We start from the raw sequence: 20,810 nt of genomic DNA, 5'->3' as shown, positions 1-20,810 counted from the left end.
TGTTCCGAAACGTGAAAGCGAATGTCAACATGTTTACCAAGGCGGAGCGGTATAACTGAAACTGATAGATGAATACGATGGAAAAGTGCGTGTTCTATTGTCGTTCTCTTCATCTTTTACCTCATTTTCACTACTTTCTTCTTCTCACTCTGCTGTGTTCTCTATTCTCTTTTTCCTTTTTACTTTCTCTCTACTCCTCTCTTACAAAAAAAAAATGAAAAATGACCTAGTTGATAAAGGCGGACGTGATAAATAGCCATTGAAAATTCTGCCTTTTGAACGTAGTTCTAATTTTATGCTGCATCAAAACACTATTGTGCCAAAGTGCAAGTCCCCACATTGAAGTAAAGGCATTGCAGTGCATAAAAGCCCCCTTATGAAGTGTGCTGTCAGCGTGTGGAGGAAGGGGGGGGGGGGCCTATTAATCTACACAGAGTTTAGCTTTATCAAAGTCATGCATGGTTAAGAGTATGCAATCGCTCATTGAATACACAAAAGACTAAAGGATTTGGGTAAGGGGAAAGAATTACAGTCCACACTCCCTGGCTCAATTCTTACATCAAACACTACTGTTCAAAGAGATAGGCAGTGTGTGTGTGTGTGTGTGTGTGTGAAAACACCTCCAGGAAATGGAGAGTGTAACAGAGGCAGGGGGTAAATGGTCAAAGCAGAAGTGGGCAAAGGGGATTTACCATGCAAGAGGGCCAGAGAATGAAAAATGCATTGGCTGTTCACAGAAGGTAGCTGCGCCTGTATGTCTCTCTTTGGAGAACAACATTTTCATTTTCAGACAATCTCACCTTGATTCCTTGTCGTGAACAGTCAACCTCAAACATCATTTTCTCCTTCGATGTGCATTAGCCACTGGCAGGCTTTTTTTATGTTCAACAACCTCTGTGAGTGGCCCCTTGAGGCTGCAAGGTTCATTTAAACCCACTATACAATAATGACAAACAGAACAAACAACATGCCTTACTAAGTTCGTCCTCTGGTAAGTGCTCAAGGAAAGGCCATAGGGTCTAGAGCTTCAACGATAAGTCAAGTAATTGCACGGCAGGAATTAAATAAGGAACTATTTTGATAACCAACTAATCAAACTTCAAAAATCACCAATATTTGGTGGTTTTAGCGTCTTAAATGTGAAGATTTAAAGCTTTTCTGTGTCATACATGACAGTAAACTGAATATCTTTGGATTTTGCACTTTTGATTGGACAAAATCAAACAAAAAGATCAAACATTTGAAGATGTCACTCTTCATTTTTCACCATTTTCTGAAATTTTATTGACAAAACAATGAATTCTTGATTAATTGAGGAAAAAAATCGGCAGATTAATCAATAATGGAAATAATCATTAGCTGCAGCCTTAATGGAGTCTTTAAGAGCATGAGTATCAATAGCAAATTTAAAGGACATCTGACCAGTCATTGAGGCTCCTTGGTTTGGACTAAAGTGTTGTTAAGGGGGAATCTTGACTCGACAGTGGTTTTAAAGTAAAGGTCAGGTGATCAATAAAATCAATAGGAATAATCCTCTAGAGACCAAGGCAATCAATATCAAATTTAATGAAAATCTAGTAAGTAGTTGTTGAGGTACAGGACCAAAGTGTTGACAGACAACTGGACCACTGAGCCAACATCGCCATCCTTAAGGCAAGATGCAGAACTAAGCAGTTTGGGCGACCGTGTCAAGCGGCAAAAGTATTTATTGAACCCACACACTCAGAGTACTTGAAGTAGCAGTTGTGTGAAAAATGAAAAAAGAGGGAGTGCTTGTCTGATTGTCTAAAGGTTCGGACACAACCCCAGCCAACACCGATGATGGAAAAGTGTAGGAGGGGCTTTCAGATGCTGTTCAACCATCTGACAAGCACCCTCGAGGCCCAGAGGACGAGGGAGCAAAACTTTTATTCTATTCTGATCTACTGGATTCCTCTGATTCACCATGTACGAGTGATGTTCCAACAAAACAGAAGTGTTAAAAGTTAAAACTGCTGACAGCTCATGCTGGTGACTGACTGCTTATGGACTCCTCACAAGAATGTGTCAGCCAAAAACTTTAAATTAGCAGTAAAGTGAAAAACAACTTGGAGAGGGGGATTCACTCCACTGATTTCCAAACAAAGGCAGCTCACAACCTTCACTTTAAATGAAACTTTCATTTGTCAAGAGATGCTGACTGGCAAGGACCGGCAGGGCTGTCTCTGCTCAAGTGGATATGCATTACCACTCAACGAAAAACACAACAGTGCTCCAACACGGCACTGCTCTATACAGCGCTGCACTATGCCGGTGTCAAAGGCCGCTGTAAACACTATTTGCTGCTTCTTTCATAGATATTAACCTTCCAAACAGGAAGTGACCATTATTTGACCTCCTGGGGGGGAAACAGAAGGCTCGTCCAGCCTACTTCACAGCCCTGGCTTTGTGGTAGAAGGTTAAAAGCTACAGCAATAAAACCTGCCAGCTGAGGTAAATACCACCTCCACATAGATAGGTTAAGTGCAGGATCGTTTATTGATCTTATTGATATCTGTAATGGCCGCTTTTGATGTCTTTAACCTGCTCAGAGTAAGATGAATGGAGTTTAATATGGAGGACAAAGCAGCCTGCAGAAAAAACATGGGAATCTTTACATGTGCACAATCTGCAAGAGAGGTAAATACTCCTCTTTACAAGAGTGAATATTTAGTAATATTACTTTATGAATCCACATCCCAAGTATTGGAATTGGAGACAAAACGATAAAGATAGAAGAGTGCATGTGCATCTCTTCAGCCTCATGTGCTTCCTGAGGCATGCAACTTCAAAATTCTTCACAATGTTTGACCTTCAACTAAAAATATCAGCATAGCCATCACCTCCACTGAACACGATGAGCTGGACAAATGTGCAGCTTAACCGCAGATAAAAAAAAAAGCAGAAAGAAGAAGTGGTGTCAATTAATGTAAATAAGTTCATTGAATAATCAGTGGCTCATTGGTCCACTGATCCCACAGATGTTAAAGCCAAACTGAAATTAATCTTCATCTTTTATAAGAAATGAGTATATATGTGTGCTTGGTTTTGACTTGTGTACTTATTTAAAGTTTTATTTACCAATAAGAAGAAATGCAATATTAGTAATGTTTCTGTAGTGACATTAGATCTTCCTGCTCCAGAGTGTAAATGCTTAGCACAGACTGACAATGTCAATACTGTCATTTGATTGCTGCAATATTTGTGTTGGCCAGAACTAAAAATAGTAAATATAATATCACTTCAATTCCAGTGAGAATTGGAACACAAGCTGGGGCACCTACATCGTCCATCTGTGATTCGAGCACTTCTTACTTACTAGTTACTCCAAGACTCTGTACATTACTCTGTGATGCTAACAGACCCATGAAATAAAGACAGCTAATGCCAACTATAGACCCCTCTCTTTTCTATAATGTAGGAACAACATAGTACTGAGTGTGTGGGGGCTGCCAATGAGTAAGCAGGTGCTGAAATACATTTAAAAAATGACATCTAGAGGGAATCACTGCTTTACTCACTGCTTTAACTTCAGTAACTAGCTTCCACTTTCTGAGTGGAATAGAGACTTGACAGGATGTTGGGTCGTCCTAAATGTTGAATACTGTGGGACCTTAAATCAATGATAGTTAAAACTATGTGAGCTCCTTGAAAAAGATGAAAAAATGTCTTGTATCAGTATTTGTAGGAAATGTAGTATAGCTTTCTCCAATAAGTATGGAAATTGACAGTGTGTCACCTAGTAACACTGGCTGTCAGATGTCAAGCGTTGCCATGGGAAACACCCATCCAGAGGCCTACATGTTGTTTCCAACAGTTTTACTCACTTTTGAAAAATCACAAATCTGCACAACAGCTGTAGTATCATTATAGTTTATACCTCCTTACACAAAAAAGTGAGAAGAACTCAATTTCAGTTTGACTTTAAATGATTGTTAATCAAACTATAAGGATGAAATAATAACTGCAACAGACCCTGACATGTTTCCTAAATGACATTGTGGCTATTGATGGAAATATATTAATTCAGTGGATGCACAGTGATCTACACTGGGTGACTGGCAGTTTTGCTGACGCTACGAGAGCTGTCCTGAAGCAGCGTCGTCCACCCATCAACACGTTAAATGAAACCCCATTTACATTAACCACTCGACCCCGGCGTGATCTTCAGCCCGGTCGATCCCAGATATGATTTGGAATCAGCGGAGGGAGTCCGACAGGTGAAGTCCTGTGGGGAAGGCTGCTGTGATTCAGACAAGACAAATAACTCTGGCCATTAATTAATCACCCTTCCATCCTACAGAGCACTTATCTGAACCCCGACACACATTACAAATCAACAAGCGCATGGTGGAGGAAAAACTGAAGCGAATCCACAGTCTTCTGTTTTTTGTTTTTTTTTAAGCGGTGAGATGTTATTGCTGGAATCAGGGGCTTCTCGCTGCTTGCCAATTGAAACCCCACCACAGTTTCATTTATTCTGACAAGTATAATCTTCTGAGATTGCCCTTTCCCGCTGTGATGTTTGGAAAGCTTATAAAAGACTCACTTCATTGATCCGAAGACACTTAAAGAGGCCTTATTGTTGTTCCCATGCCATAATCACAAATAGACCCTTTGAAATGGAATAATGCCAAACAATGCCAGTCAGTGAGCAAGTCAACCATGCAATACAGGCCTAATAGTCTTATCATTACTTGAAAATTGTGTGGTCCATCTGTGTGTGTGTGTGTGTGTGTTGCTGTCTTCCTGTCTGTAAATCTGCCAGCACTTCAAGTACAGCTCGTTTAACCAAAGAAGCTGCCATTGTTGAGGCAGTGTTATGGAAAAATACAACAAACTAAGTTACTATTTTCATTGACAATCAAAGCCTTTATGTAGACTTCTTACAGTCTCACACCATTCTGTCTCCACTCATCTGTCCTTCACCTCCCACTGCACCAAAATGGATCCCCCCCCCCCCGAGGCCAGTTTTCAGGGTTTACGTTCTTAATGACTCACAATAATTCAACCTTGATTGATCAGCGAAATCGACTAATGAGTTACAACCTCCGCGCAAAGACGGAGACGTTAATCTCAGAGGCTTCTCCATGACTGTATTAAGTATTGTGCTCCTTATATTTCTAAGCGCGCGGTCAGATAACTCACTGCCATTGGCCGGGCCGAAGCAGATACCTCATCACGGTTGGCGGCTGTTTACGCTGAACACACACAGTGCCGGGAAACCGTGCGTGACAAACTGCGTCCTGCGTTCGCACTTCATCGGGGGCGACCGCTCGATGCAAGGACAGCCGGGGAAGATGTATGAGCCGGCGGTGTAATGTATTCATAGAGGAAAAAGATGGAGAAATTGGTCTTGAGACATGATAAAGCGCCTGCTGAAGTGTCTTTGATGAATTATGATGAAGCTATGCAAATAGCTCCGGCAGCTGGATCTTCAACGTGTACTGTTCAATTAGCCCGTCAACTGTGGTGCTGCTGTAGACTAATACTGGAAACTGGTGAGCAATGAATATGTCCATTTCTAGAATTCATACCAGTTTGATACCAAACATTATAATGACATCATAAGCAATATTTTGAGTTTGGTACAGATATCAAAAAGGACATATTTTGATGCTACGATTGGCCAAATCTGTTATCAAGCCTAGCAGTGAGACAAAGACACTCATATATTTTAATATAACACTCAGAAGGCTGCAACTAAAACTACCTAAATGCATTAAATAGAATGCACATAGTGTATTTGTTTCTGTTTCACTAATCAAATAAGAGAAATAAGAAATCAAATCCTCCAGCACGTCAGAAAAATCTTGAGGATTGATCGAATATTTAAAAGGGACCGGGGTTTATAAATGAAAGAACTGTATTAAGTGATGCAAAATGGACTTCCTTTTAACTGTTTGCACATAGTCATACAGAATTCACAGTAACTCCCAGAGTCCTGATCTGGGAAGTAGGGGGAAGCAGTTCAAAGACGGCTGCATTGCCTCTTAGATACAGACTGTTCCTCCCCAAGGCCCATCAACACATTCCGCATGGCTCTTTTTTTTTTTTTTTTTTTTGTGGTGACAGAAATATAGCTTCCACTAAATATTTCACCATCATGAGGTTATGCATGAATCACTCATGCATTTGGATTTTACATTCATGTTCCACAGTGCGATTTGTGTGGTGCAGAAATTTCAGCCAGCCCTTTGTAGTGTGTGATTAGACGCAGCTTTGAAGCCTAGTTTGTTTTCTTTCCTTGTAGCCAGTGAAAAAGATACTGCAAAAAATATGGTCCAGGCATCCACTGGAACCAGATGGGTGTTCGTCCTCATTGAAAATCTCCTATATTCCAATTAGGATAGTGTTTCTCAACGGGGGCAGTACCACCCTCCAGGGGGTGTTCAGAGATCGTCAGGGGTTGCTAGAAGCAGTATTTTTGGAGTTGAGGTGTTCTTGGGGGGCATTTGTGAGCTTTTTTTCCAACGAGGCTAAAGGAGAGGCTTTTTTTTCCTGAATCGCTTGCACACAGCTTTTCATTGTTTTCTATGGAACAGCGTGCTCCGGTGCTTTAGGCGCATCCCTCCATCAAAGGGTGCACCTCAACTCCTTACCCAGCTCTCTGGAAGAAGACCAGGCTGCTTCTTCTTGCTTTCCCAGTAACATATCTCGGGGATTCAGCCAGGTCCTCCACATGCAGTCCAAGTACCGCACTCGACTTAACGGCCTCAAGCGCATTACGGCTGAAACTAACTTCACTGCAACCCACAGTGAAGGAACTGGCAGAGAACCACCAAACGCGAGGCTCACGCTAACTTTCAAATCAATTAAGCCAGACGTGTGCTTGCCACGGGAGACGGGGGGTCACATCCCTCCAATATTTGAAATTGAAACAACATCAGCTCCCCCCAGAAGCTGAAAGAAAGCTGTTCCCTCAATATTCAGTGTAAAACCGACTCCAAAATGAACATGCATGTGTATCATTCACAGAAAATCTCCTGCGTCTCGTTTGTGTTCATGTTAACAGCAACAGTGACCACAACAGCTGCGAGCATGGTGCCAAGTCTTGGGTCTGTCCTGTAGGTCCCGAGGGCTGCCACTGCTTCAGCCCGGGATTTGAGCCAAGCCGCATATTTCTGCTCCTCAAAAATGCTATTTTAATGTAACAGAGTGGAACTTAATGTGGGGCGACAGGGGGGAGGGGGAGAAATATGGTGCTGCACATAACCAGATGCATACAGGCCATAAATGTATTGCAGGCAGTAAAGTTAGTGTTTATAGTGAGCGGAGCAGTTTCCAGTGTTTCAGGCTTTCCCCCATATTTCAGCACAAAGATTGGTCCATAATGAAAACTGCGGAGAGCACAAAAGCCTCAAATTGCATGTCTTTACTCAGCAGAGGTGCACACACACAGAGAGCTCTCCACAATCACAAACCATCTTTCATGTATTTTGCTTCTTTTACTTTGCTAGTATTTCACATCTATAACCTACTGAAATTTCTACTGAAATGTCCATCAAAATACAGCTATAAATGTGACTCAGGCAGCTCTGAAACATGTTAGAGTAATGTCTGAATTTTACAATATGTTGTTCAGGTGTCACTGAATGAATCCAGGGTGTTGCAGAAACACCCTGCAGCATCACCCAGCAGCTGAAATGATTAGTGGGCCTTTAAATTGAGAGATGGGTGCATTTACAGTACGCACATGGCACAACAGCAGCAACTTTATTAACACTGGATCGGTCAGGATCTGACAGTAATTAATGTCAGGACATTTACATTTTAAGTAGCTAAAAGTCCAAGATAAGCTTAAAACCCCATACCCTATTGGTTCACCCCAATGTCTGTTTGAAGATTTTTACCTTGTATTAAGCTTATTTCCTTCTAGTGTTAGGGTTAGGGTTACCCTAAGATAAATAGATCTATGATATGGGATAGCCTACATATCCTTCTGCTTTTTTTCCAGTAGCCTCAGACTTATTCCTTGGTATGCTGCATTTGTTTTCTGTTGGAACAATTAATAAAAATGCTTCTTCTTCTGCACCGGCACAAAATTCTGATTGGATGCTATTTGTGATCAACGGATAATTAGACCTAGTTAAAGTTTGAATGTCAAATTTCCAACCGTTGCATTTGTTTAACACTCATAAATATATTTTCTATTCACATGACTTTTTTGTTCCCTTGGAAACTAATGTTAATGATATTACAACTGTCCAGTTAAATCAAATCTTTTGTCTAGTCGATTGTTTAGTCATTTGGCATTCAATGACATGCTTTTAATGATATAACACAGAATAATAATCAACATTAATTTTCAGGGAAGACAATTAGCCTACATTTTAATTGATGGGGGGGCGGAAAGGGATCTGGATAATGCATCCGGGGCACTGGCCCAAAAAAGGTTGAGAACCACTGAATTAGGATATAATTTCATCTTGAAGCTTTCCTCATTGATGGATTTAGAAACTGGAATTTCGGTGTGATTAGTGCTTTGGATTTCATAATACAGCTGAAAACACAATGTGTCTGGCTGCAGAGATGCTGCAATTAAAAATGACATCATGTTAAAATACTCTTCAAGGCTAGAAAATGCTAATTATATGCAGATTAGTAATATGATTCATGTATTAATTTGGCATGCTGAGTGGTGATTAGGTGAGTGGGAGTGAGCAGCAGTCACTAATGTTCAGCAGTGGCTAAAAACAGTATGGTGAGTGGAAGCAAAAGCCGGTTATTTCCTTTTGACTCAGTATGGGAGATGACCTTTCCAGAGAGTCCCTGCCTGTGGCGCTAAGGAAGCCTGCGTACAAGGGGGATTTGGACTTCAGCTTGGAGCATGGAGCATGTGACATATGTATGCTAACTGTTTGTGTCTCTGTGGGCTATCACAGACACTGGCAGGGAACTGAGAAGGAAAGACGCAGAGGGGAGAAAGAGCAGCCAGAATGACAGTTGTTCTTAATGTGTTTTTTTTAAAAGACATTATCCAGATTTTCTTTCGATGCCCGAGAGCAACACCAACATGCATCTTCTTCATGACCTAGTTAGAAGTATGACTTAAGTTAAGACTTACTTAACTATGACTGAGACAGTATATACAAGGGCGTAAGTTTGGTTTCAGAAGTGGGAAGGAAGCAATGAGATCAAAATTTCTTCAATCCAAAATTAAAAAGTGAATGTTATTTCCTGTGTTTATAACATTTATATACAGTCAAAGTGAAATCAAAACTCTTCTTGAAGTAAGAAAACCTCATTCAAAATCCCACTGAGATTTGTAGTAACTTAAATAACTACAAAATCTGCATTGGATCATAGCCTTTCCATAACATACATAACAGTATGTCCATATGTTTAGACAAGGACGGTAATAAAGAGTTTTAAGAGTTTTAATTTTTAGTTGCTTTTAAGAAACACCCACAATCCCTAGAACCACGCATATCATCTTTTTGACTGTGCTTGAGTCGTAAATCAAGTAGAAACCGAGTGAACCCCTGGAGACCTCTTGTTCAGACTCCTACTAATTAAGCCATGAGCTCATCTTCTCTTTAGCAGATTACATGTCATTAAAATGTCTAACAGTAACAATCTGACAAAAGCATGAAAACATTATAAAAATAAACCGTTACAGTTAAATCAAGTACAGGGGCGGAGTGACACAATGCAGAGTGACCCACCTCAACCTGAAAAAAGTTGCTGAAGAGGTGATATATCCCTGATTTGAATCACTTCCAAACCAACGAAACCATAAGACACACAACTGACAAATCCACTAAAAACATTCTCATTTCTGAAAAAGTTACTACAAATAAACACCATCACAGTTGTAAACTAAAGAAAATCTTGATTAATATACTTCCTGTCTCTCTTCTTCCTCCTGCCCTTGTCTCCTAATCACTGGAAGCTCGCAAACTTTACAGTGGATTATAGAAGCACAACAAGCCTGACTTTCATCTAATTGATAATTTTATTTTTAATAACTATCACAACAGTACATGATACCTCCATGTTCTATTACTCAGCCCCCCTCTGCACCATTTGATCGTTTCCTAAAATCCTAATTAAGTTTACTGCCTAATTTTGTCATTACAATCATAACTTCTATCTAATCAATGTTTCAGATTCAGTGTGATGGCTGAGATGGGCAGCTCATGATAAAACAAAATTTAATGAGTATTCCTCCTTCTCCTTTCACTTTTTGCTCTCTGTTGTGTGTACAGTGTTCAGCAGGATATGAGATATGGAACTATACAAAGAACAGGTCAGATCAAGGTAGATACCACTTTGGTGTGTGGCAGCTTAGCCTGCAGCAAGGCTCAGTATTATTAGCCCACAATACTGGCCTAGAGGTTCTCCTCATTGCAACACTTACTCAGTAAAATAAGTTTGGTAAAGCTGTAACTTAGAAAAGGTTTTGTTCAAAGTGGAAAATTCACTACTGATATAAATATCATTAAAAGGGACCAATTATGCTAATTTCCAGCTCTATATTTTATTCTGAGACTTCACTAGAGTAGCTTTGCATGTTTCACAGTTCAATCGAAGCCAATCGAGGGGCAGCCGTATCAGTCGTGTTAAGTTACTGTTGATGAAAACCTAACATTTCCTGCTTTTGCTGCTTCATATTAAAGCTTTTAAATGACTAAATAACAGGAGACTTTTAGTGTGAAGAATTTACAGGAAATAAAATATTTTCCTCACTGAATTAGCTTTGTTAGCGGTGCTAAAAACTAGTTGAAACAACAACATATGGACATATTTGGAGCTCTTTGTTCAGCAAATCAGTTAGAAATAATGCAGGGAGGAATTGTACAGGCTGAAACAGCCACAGTGATGATGATGTTTGATGAAGAGCTGCAGACAACCAGCACACCTCCAACAGGTAAACTACTTATTTTACTTTGCCCGGCTGTGTAGTCATGGTTCGGCATGACTACCCCCAAAATAATGGAAAAATGCTGTAATGTTAGCAGAGTGGAGCAGTAAACTCTGGTGCTATGAGTGGAGCAGATGACCATATAAAGAAATCAGTCTCAAGGCAACATCAACTCGGGCTGAAAGTAGAAGAAAAACATTGGAAACTGGGCCTTCAGAGCAGTCTAAAGCTGATGCTTTTTGCTCACAGGGATTACTTCAACATACATATACCTCATTATTTGACACTTTGGCCACATTTAACATGAACATCTGACATAAAAATAAGAAAAAGCATAATAGGTCCCCTTTAACATTCTGCTCAGTTTTCAGAATTGAAAGCAAATGCAAAAAGGCAACTTTCACAATTTGACAGATTACCAAAGGTGTCACCAAAATCAGAAGTAGGCTGCATGGCAAAAGACAGAGTACAAAGCCCATCTTAAAGAGTGTTGCTAGAGCGTGTGGAGCAATAGGAATGACTTAAGATGAGCTGACATGAACCACTGGGATGCACCATGTTTTCTGTTCAATAATTAATTTAGCAATTCCCTTTGATAACAAAGGGAGAGCAGGATACTTAAATGCATGGAAGGGTGATAAAACCTCTGCTTCATTAAACAGCAACATTGAAGCAGTGATCCACAGAGCCAACAATAACTTTTATTCAAGGCTTCTGTTTCAGCTCTCAGTCTCCCCTGGCTTTCTTCCAGCAGAGAGAGCTCTGTGAAATATAGGACCGCTCTGTCCACCTATTATGAAAGGCCTTTTAAAACCAGAAATAGGCTACATCCCTGACTGAGCAGCGATTTGACAAACGGACAGGAAGTTGAGGTCAGTGTAGCATACCATACCTGACACAGCTGGCTCTCATCCAATGCAATATGGGCTCTTTCTCTTCATACCAACTCTGTAAAAAAAGAAAGAAAGAAAAGGAAAAAGTTAGAGCCAGGTCAGGAGAGCTGATATGAGACTTTGAGAAAGAAGGATATTGGGAAAGGAAAAGAGATTAGATGACACTGTGAGGGTGATATGAAAGACGAGGGAAGTGAGTGGCTTTAGGACTGTTTTAACATATCAAATAAACAATGTGTAATCTTTAAAAGCATCTCTTAAAACATGAACAAATGCATTTTAATTTAGCTCGGTTGAACCCATTCTGTCAAAAAATAAAACAATGAATAAGCATTGTACATGACGCTAGAATTTTCAAATAGCAGATATGCTCCCCTTCATGAAAACTGCATAAAGCCTAAACTCCACTCAAACGTATCTTGACAAAGACCATGAGGAAAGTTTTAGGTGTAATCAGCCAATGGCTCATCAGTATGCTGCAGCCACCGTCGCTATCTCAGCCTAACTATGGCAACAAACAGGCGGAGAAGGTGGAAGGGTCGATTGATGTATGCTCTTTCATGAGAACTTATCATTCAAGACCCACTTACGCCCGGAAAAGGTCAAATGAAATTCTCTCACATCAAATTGAGTTTCTCACTCGATTAATAAGCTTCAGTGGCAGATGCCGCGCCGCGCCTACACAAAATGAATTTCAAAATGCTTTTGGGTTTTCATTTACCTTGAGGATGACACTGAACTGAGATAACACAAGTCTAATTAAATATTCCAAAAGAAAATATTTCAATTACCAGACTTGGCACAATCAACTCTACTTTTGTGTTTCATATGTATTCATATATTTAACTCTGAAAGCAAAAGGTAGGAGTGGTGAGCAGCTTATGCTCTGTGTCAGTGTTAGATGGCTTGTATACAAAGCAAAGCAGACACAATGTCTGCATTTCATATCAGACATTATTGAAATTGAAGTATTGAAAACTTAAGGAATCCTCATCCATCAAGTCTATAGATGTCATTTTTATTGAGGCAGCAAAGTGATCATTCAATGTGCGTCAGGCAGAACTATAGTTAAAATGTGACCTATTATTTATTGAATTATTACTGAAAATTAAAAAGGTGCAAAAAAAAAAAAAAAGTCACACAAAAATGGCAAATGCTTTGCTGCCAAAAACTGAAATTTGGACCTGATGATGGTGCTAGATGAAAAGTTAAGGGATCACCAGAGTTCACAAATGTTTGCACCATACTGGAAAATGATCAAACACTGTTCAAACCAACCAAAGATGAACCTGCTGGTTGCAATAAATTTCATGGCAATCCATTCAATAGATATTCCAGTCTGGACTGACAGACATCCACAGAGGCCCAGCACTAATGCAAAGAGAAAGTCAAACAAAGTATAGACCATCATGGTGTGACTATCACACTGCCATCAATGTTACAAGAGAGAGGGAGGAAACACCACGTCAAAGTCAGGATGGAGCCCTGTCACCGCTCCTGCTAACAGGCAGAGAGCAGTGCGCTCTGGGTAATTGGAAAGAACTTCCTGCCCTCGGACTTGAGTGGCATGTCTCGGCCCTGGCGTGAAGTCAGTTACCCGATCGGGGCTTGGATACACCGAGCTGTCAGCTCAGCTCCGGAGTAATCACACACCTCCATTAACAAGCCGCTCACGCACCACCACGGCACTCGGAGAGAGGGAGAGAGCGGTGTGCACACACAAGATGAACAAACACAACCGAAGACACAAATGTGCATGTAATGGCGTACACGCTCGTGAGCCCACACGCAGATACTCTGGGGAGGCGGCTGATGAGCAATCACCTTGCAAATTGGCGTATGCAGAGAAATACTTGTTAGTGCATTACTAATACGGTTTGGTGGCCTTAGCACAATTCTGCTTTACTATAGAAGTTAATTCAGATGTTTTCTTCATACATTTACATCAATGTGGAAACGTGCTTCTCTTCACTATTAACATAATTTTTCTGACGCTGGAAAAATTCATGCCATTTGGAATGCATTATACCCCCCCTGTCACCGTGCTAATCAGCATAATATGAATTATTGCTATCATTACAGTGGGTGGCCGAGAAATAACAATAGGTCTTAATTATTCAACAACGAGGAATAATAAAAGGAAAGCAAATGCACCTTTAGTTTCTGCTGCCAACAATAATTAGAGTTTGTATCTCTCTCCCCTTTAGGAGCACAACTAGGCTCGGTTTCTCTGTTGTGGAAATTATTTCTAAGGTTGTGATGAGTGATGAGCTTGTTTTTTTCCCCTCCCTAAATATACTTGTGTTTTTTCTCTGTGAGGGCTCAGTGCGGAAATTGCAATTAGAGCCCAATAAAAATGTGCTTTGCAATAGTTTTCTCCCAGTTATACTTTCAAGTGTGTGATTATTGTTGTTGCTGGGTGCCATTAGAGGGATGATTGGGAAGGTAATTTTGGTCGATTTCAGGACATGTTTTGGTCCCAGTTCTGAAGTTCATGTAGGTTACATCATTAAACCCTTATTGATATGGATACTTTATCATGATAGAAATATTACTTGTTAGTAAAATTCCTAAATGTTTGTGTATTTGCTGTTTTTGGAGGTTATCCTGATTAACACTGATGAAAAACAGAAGAAACAGTGCTCTGTATGTAGTGTTGTTCTACAGATGATTCTCAGTCATCCAGGTCTTTCTGGTATATCCAAGAGTGTTGAGTCAAGTCAAGCTCTACACTTTAGGATATGTGTCTCATCATGCACTTTACAAAGGTCCAGGAAACTATAATATTAGTTAATATTGTATAGAAATGGTACCCATTTAGTTCATTCTTGCATGACGAGAGTAATGAGAGTTGACCGACAAGACGATGGCGAAGGATTTGGTGCCAAAGTGAAGAGCAAAAGCGCCTATTTGCCAATATTTCGGCTTTAAACCCAATGCTAATATGGAACCTGATAATGTTAATGAGGCAATATGTAAACTTTGCCTGATGAAGGTGGCAGCATCTAGAGGAAATACCTCTAATCCACATACTCATGTACAAGTGCACCACAAGAGTGAGGCTGCCAAAATGGGCCTTGCAGCAAAATCACAACTGGAGAGGCCAGACACACAGCCGTCTATAAAGTGGCATGTTTGCGTGATGTACAAAATATAAGAAAGACAGTGAGAGGTGGAAAGCATGTACTGACGCAGTGACCAAATACATCTGCAAATAAATGGTGCCTTTCAACACTGTTGAAGTCGTTCAGAGACCTCTTAACTACACTCGACAGCCAGTACAAGGTACCAGGGTGGACATATTTCTCCACAACAGCCATCCTGCGCCTACAACCGTGTCCAGAATGAGCTGCAACAGGCCATCTCAGCTATCGAACACTTTCCCCTCACAAGACATGTGGTCCAGCACAAAAACAACACCATACATGTCACTGACTTTACATTTTATTGAGACAGAGTGCACCCTGGTATCTAAATGCCTGCAAACAAGCTTTTTGCCAGAGCACCATACCGCCGGTAACTTGGCTCTGCAGGAATGGGGATTAGAGGAAGGTAAAGTGTCCTGTCTCACGACGGACAGTGGAAGCAACATAAAAGCGGCTGTTCTCAACTTAGGCTGACCCTGCTTGAGCTGCTTTGGACATAACCTGAACCTCGCTGCATCCAACATTGTGGACAAGACGGAGAAAGTGCACACAGATCGTGCCCTGGCAGTCTGTCGCACAATCAACGGCATGTTCTCTCACAGTTGGAGAAGGAGACGGGAGCTGCAGAAAGCCCAGGTCAAGCATAAAGCCAATGTGAGCATCACATGGCAAGACTTAAGTTAACTCTGCAAAGTATGTGAAGTTACCAGAAATGTAAAATAGCTATGTTAGCGGCTCTGACAGACTGTACAACATGACTGTTGAGACTAAAAAAAAAACAAATCACCTGTTGCTGTATCCAGTTCTGCTGAAATTCCCACTGCACACACATTTCACTTTACTTCACACAATTGTCACTTTGAATAAGCTCTGTGTGTCCTGGCTCTCACCATGATCCTAGTGTTTTCTCCCCATTTCTGTCCTCCCCCCCCCATCTGTGTTTGTGTATGTCCTTGTGTGTGTCCGTGGGTGTGGCTACAACCTCCTCCTCCTCCTCCTGTTCAACCTATGACTGGCACACCTGCTCATCATTACCTCATCAATTTTACAGTACATCCACACCGGCTCTCCTTCCAGTCTTCACCAGATTGCGGTGCAAGTCAGATCCTCGGGCCGGCTCTCCAGTGTGTTTTTGTTCTTTAAGTATTTTTTCGCTGTTCAAACTGCGCGTCTCCCCTGCGCTCCAGAACTCCTCCTCGTGTGCCTCCCAGCCCTGCTCCGTTCAACAGTCATCCGCCTGCCTGCCAAGACTCCTCTACAAGCACGCTCATTACCGAGCTCTCTGTCTACCTGCTCGCCGCTCTGCTTTCCTCCGAGCACCTGTCTGCCTGCCCACTTCTCCACCGCCATCTCGAGCAGCTCCACTCCCGCCTGCTCAGCCACAGGTTCAATCACTCCCCGCTGCTCCGCTTTGCTCAGCGTGCCTTCAACCCCCAGTGCTCTCCTACCTCTCCACCTTCATTCATATCAATAGAGCTAAGTTTTTGCAACAAACCTTCTTAAACTTCTTCAGTCTCAGTGTGCTGCGTTTGGGTCCACTCCTTGCTGTATTCTTAACACTGGAATTTTTATGGTACGCTTAACAGAAGTCAGGAAGTCACCTGCCAACGCTTAGCCTAACGAGTGTCAATCACACGTCACAGGAGACGCCTGAATGGTGGTTCTGGTGGTGAACAAACACTGCTTTAAGAGCCAGCATCTGAAGAAACAATAGAACAATTAACAGGACATTTCTATGAGCTGATGGCAAATCATAAACATATGAATGAACATCTACTGTATTTAGCTGCATATTCAGGATTTTGAGTCTCCTTTTAATATTATAGGCAGCTGCTTTTGATTACCTCCAAAAACAAAAATTGCAAACTCTGATCAATCCTGTTATGTCTCCTTATTTCAAAGATTGAAAAATAACATGCATTTTTGTTAAAAGTCAAACATAAATGACATAGAGGTATCAAAATTCCAGGTTGGGGAGGTCAAACTTATTATAGTCGACTTTGTGAGAGATAAAGACTTTAACTGAATCCGCAAATCCGCTGGTACTGCAGGTTTCCTGTGACCTTTCACAGTGGGTTGCCAATCAAATTTCAGTCCCTCTTGAGACCAGGTGATTACAGCGGGCGTGATTCAGAGCTATAACCTGCTGCTGTCCTTCAAAAGAAAGTGAAGCAACAAAATGAGTGAACGTGGCTTCGGAGAGATAATTTTCACATAATAGAGAAAAAAAAATTAATGATTTGATTGTTCCTCTCTGGTAGTTATCTAATGGGTAAAAGAGACATCTGTCACCACTGGCGTTTGTCTCAACGTCCTATTGACACTCCAACAGCCCTGATTACTGATCAGTGTTGCTAAGCGGAGGGTGGGGGGGGTGGTCACAATTCAAAACATGTCTTTGTGCGTCCTGAAAGGTTGAAACAGACACCATCAGATCCTGAGATACCTGCCAGGGTGAATAAGATAATTAACTTTCAGCTTGAAGGCGTCTCTTAGACTTCCTGTCAGCTGCTGTTAGCGTCGTCGAAGAAGTCTCAGACGATAGACAGCAGATAAGGAAATGATGTTCGATTTTTTATTTTTTTTTCTTATTTCTATCATTTCACAGGTGCTTCACGCTCTGTAGACACCCCACACTGCTGATCAGTGTATTCGCTGTGCCATGGGATATGTAATTCAAGGTCACATTTCACTCCCCTGCTCACCAGATTCAGTTTGAATTGAAATTCTACCACAGATCCGTCATATATTCATGGCTCTCTATACTCTGTTGCTTTATATGAACCGCTGCCAGCTTTACACAAATGCCTGCTGTCTCCTTGCATGTGCAGGCTTTCAGATCAAACACTAATACATTACTGAATGTTTTGCTTTGTGCCTCAACAAAGAAAGGCCTTTGACCGGACTCCACTGGCTGAAAACAATAGGACCTGACCCCATCAGTGCTACGGGGTTTCAGGTCTGTGCAACATTTGGAGTGGACCTGATGAAAGTCTGGTCTTTATTCAAGCAATCAAGAGGCAACAAATGAGATTACACATTTCATCATGTTAAGAGACTGTGCCTGTTGAGAGCAGTGGCGTATGAACGGTGCATTGGAAAGTGCTTGTGACTTTTTATTTTAATGGAAATGACCCACATCTATTAGGATATGACCTAGATCTTGATTATACTAATTATACACCTGGAGCAGACAACACACTATACTTCTCTTGATGAGAGGCCTGTCTAGGTGTTTTGAACATAACTATAGGCTTAATTGGTTGGCCTTTTCATTGCACACGGTTTTATTAAAGCTCTAATTAAGAGTCCCATTTGGATCTGAGATCCTGTCAATTAAGTCCTTAAACACAAAGATTTAGGTCTTTCTAAGTCTCTCAGCAGTGATCATCAGAAGCAAATGTCAGCTCATGACAGTGAAAAGCCCATCTGTTATTGCTCTGAGGTATGAGTCTGTCTTACAGAGAAATTGGTGGAAGAGACCATACTTGTGTTAAATCTCAAAGCAATTAGATTACTCAAAATTTAATAAAAATGCTAAAATGCAGGGTTTTAAAACTTTTGACTGACAGTGTGCATTCTTTCTCAAAGTCTAGTCCAAGTAGTGTCAATTAGTGACTCATGTTAAAAGACGACTGCGTCTGCGTTTTTTTTTTTTTGTTCAAATGGAAACACCCACTCAGCTGTTAGCAAAAAGCAGTGACATGGGTTAGAGCGCTGATGCCCCCAATCAACACACACACAGTTTGCTACTCGCTCACTGTAAGTCAGAGTATGAAAAACTGTCCAGATATACCACCAGCAAGTGTGAGATGTTTAGAAATGCAGTGGATGGAGCTGAGGGACAGACAGCTGCTGGTGGCGGGAACTCCAGAGGATAGAGCTGGGAGCAGAGCCAGAGCTTCGGGAGACTTGGACCCACGAGTCACACCGGACTCTGCTCTGATCCGGAGCCGTTTACAGATGGGGGGGAGATCTCAGGGATGGGGGAGAGTTGCAGCAGCAACAGTGAGAGCTCAGTCCCTCTCTGTGGCTACTGGCTAGACGGCCCAGGGGGTTTATATCAGTTTATATGTAGCAATGACATCATGCAGAAACCTACCTCAGGTCATGTGGGAAAAAGTTGAATTTGTGAGTACATATGGAACACTACCAGGAAGCTACAGAGTGATATAAAAACCTTGAAAAAAACAATAATGGACCTGCCCTTTCAGATGTTAAAACTCTCCCTGGAGCCCTCCTGGAGCGCCCTGGTAGCCGAATGGTTACTGCACATGTCACATAACCGCAACATGCCTGGTTCAATTCATTCCCAATTCTCTCTCTGTTTCCTGTCTGCCTCTTCACTAGCCACTGTCCAATAAAGGAAAAAAATAATCTTCTATGCTGTAAGTCAGGGCAGACGTGGGAAATGTGAGGTTGGAGGGACATTTTCCTCCTTCTCTCCTTCCTCCTTATCCTGGTTGAATAAAGTAATGGAACAGATTCACACTGGAGACAACCCAGATGGAGTCTTGCTCAGCATCCATCTACACAATTCATAATACATCCACTTTACACTGACATTTACATCTCATATCCAGTGAACAGTAAAGACTAAAGAGACACCCTGTATATCAAACTACAATACGTCCTGTTCCTTTTTTTCCTGCTTCTTCCTCCTCTCGCGTTCACCGCTGAGAGCAGCTGCTCTCGAGAGGGAGAAATGGGTCACATCTCCCTAGATTGCCTCTGTGACCTCTCAGTTCATAATGATCATGTGTACAGAGCGAGATGCTCTCCAGGCATTCTTCAGCATGGAAGTGTGTCATCTTCATTGTGCTTCATACGTTGCCTTTCAGCAGGTAAGAGCCCCTCACCCTCTTCTCACCAGGCAACGGGATGATAAACTACGTCCCAGTCTATGCTGCAAAATAACAAAAATGATTTCTTATAATTATACTTCTACCTTGGGCCAATCAGTGTAATTTTGAAGTCTGGGTGCAGCTGTGAGATGGATCTTTTCCTCAGGTTTTGTCAAAACGAGATCAGCGGAGTCTGACATATTGCATGTGACACATGAGTGAGCAAACAAATTATGTACCCCCCTCCGACAAGGGCTGATCAGTGTAAATTATGAAAATAGTGCACAGTGTTAAAGCGGTGAGACGCTCGGGTTTCAGCACACACACACATTAGATCAATAAGTGAATTTTTCAAAAAATCTAAGAATGAAGATGATGACATTCATACAGACAGCTCACAACAAAACAGTCACAACAACCTTAAATGTGAAGAACTGTTGTGAATAAATGAGGTAACAAGAGTTGCCTACTTAAAGCCATGTTTGGTCATGCAGTGAATGAGTCTCAAAGGGCGCTAGGCATGAAACAGATTAGTCATATATTATCTTAATACTGTTGAAAAGACGTGCAAACAAAGATGAGAAATACTACAGTTTCAAACACCAGTAATTAGACCAATCCCCTGGAACAAACAGCAAGACACATGAAAAATATCCTTACAACAAACCGTAACATTCACATGCTGTCACTATTTGAATGGCAAAGGACAATGAGCAGAATCATTCAGATATTAACTGATGAACATAACTGACAGAAGACAACACTGAAGATTTCTGTTTATTGTTGGAATCCAAATAGATTTCCTGTTTGCGGATCATAGCAGAATCTACTACGAGGTGATCTTAAGGTTAAATGAATCTTTAATCTTAATAGAAACGGTGACTCAGTTTATATCCTCATGTAAAATGAAATATTATCGTAATAACATTTTTCTCACATATTGCCTGGCTCTAAATATATGTATGATGAATTTTCAGCCTGTAATTTTCTTGCGGTTGAGAAGCTGAATGTCTAAAATGCATCATTACTGAACTTCTGTATG

The 20,810-nt window shown here is 41.2% G+C and overlaps 1 protein-coding gene across 1 annotated transcript in view; it reads right to left on the bottom strand.

Annotated features, from left to right (window-relative positions):
• Positions 1-20,810, bottom strand: part of LOC137177193 (beta-1,3-galactosyltransferase 1-like) — a 104,133-nt gene that overhangs the window by 45,138 nt on the left and 38,185 nt on the right. Inside the window, exon 2 of the mRNA XM_067583349.1 lies at positions 11,778-11,833. The gene's annotated coding sequence lies outside the window, so the exon portion shown is untranslated. The remainder of the gene's footprint in view (positions 1-11,777; positions 11,834-20,810) is intronic.

This window comes from Thunnus thynnus, chromosome 24 (genome assembly GCF_963924715.1).
Source record: "Thunnus thynnus chromosome 24, fThuThy2.1, whole genome shotgun sequence".
In the NCBI taxonomy this organism is placed as follows: domain Eukaryota; kingdom Metazoa; phylum Chordata; class Actinopteri; order Scombriformes; family Scombridae; genus Thunnus; species Thunnus thynnus.
Note: the sequence above shows the minus strand (reverse complement) of the source record. Positions and strands in the feature narration are given on the sequence as shown.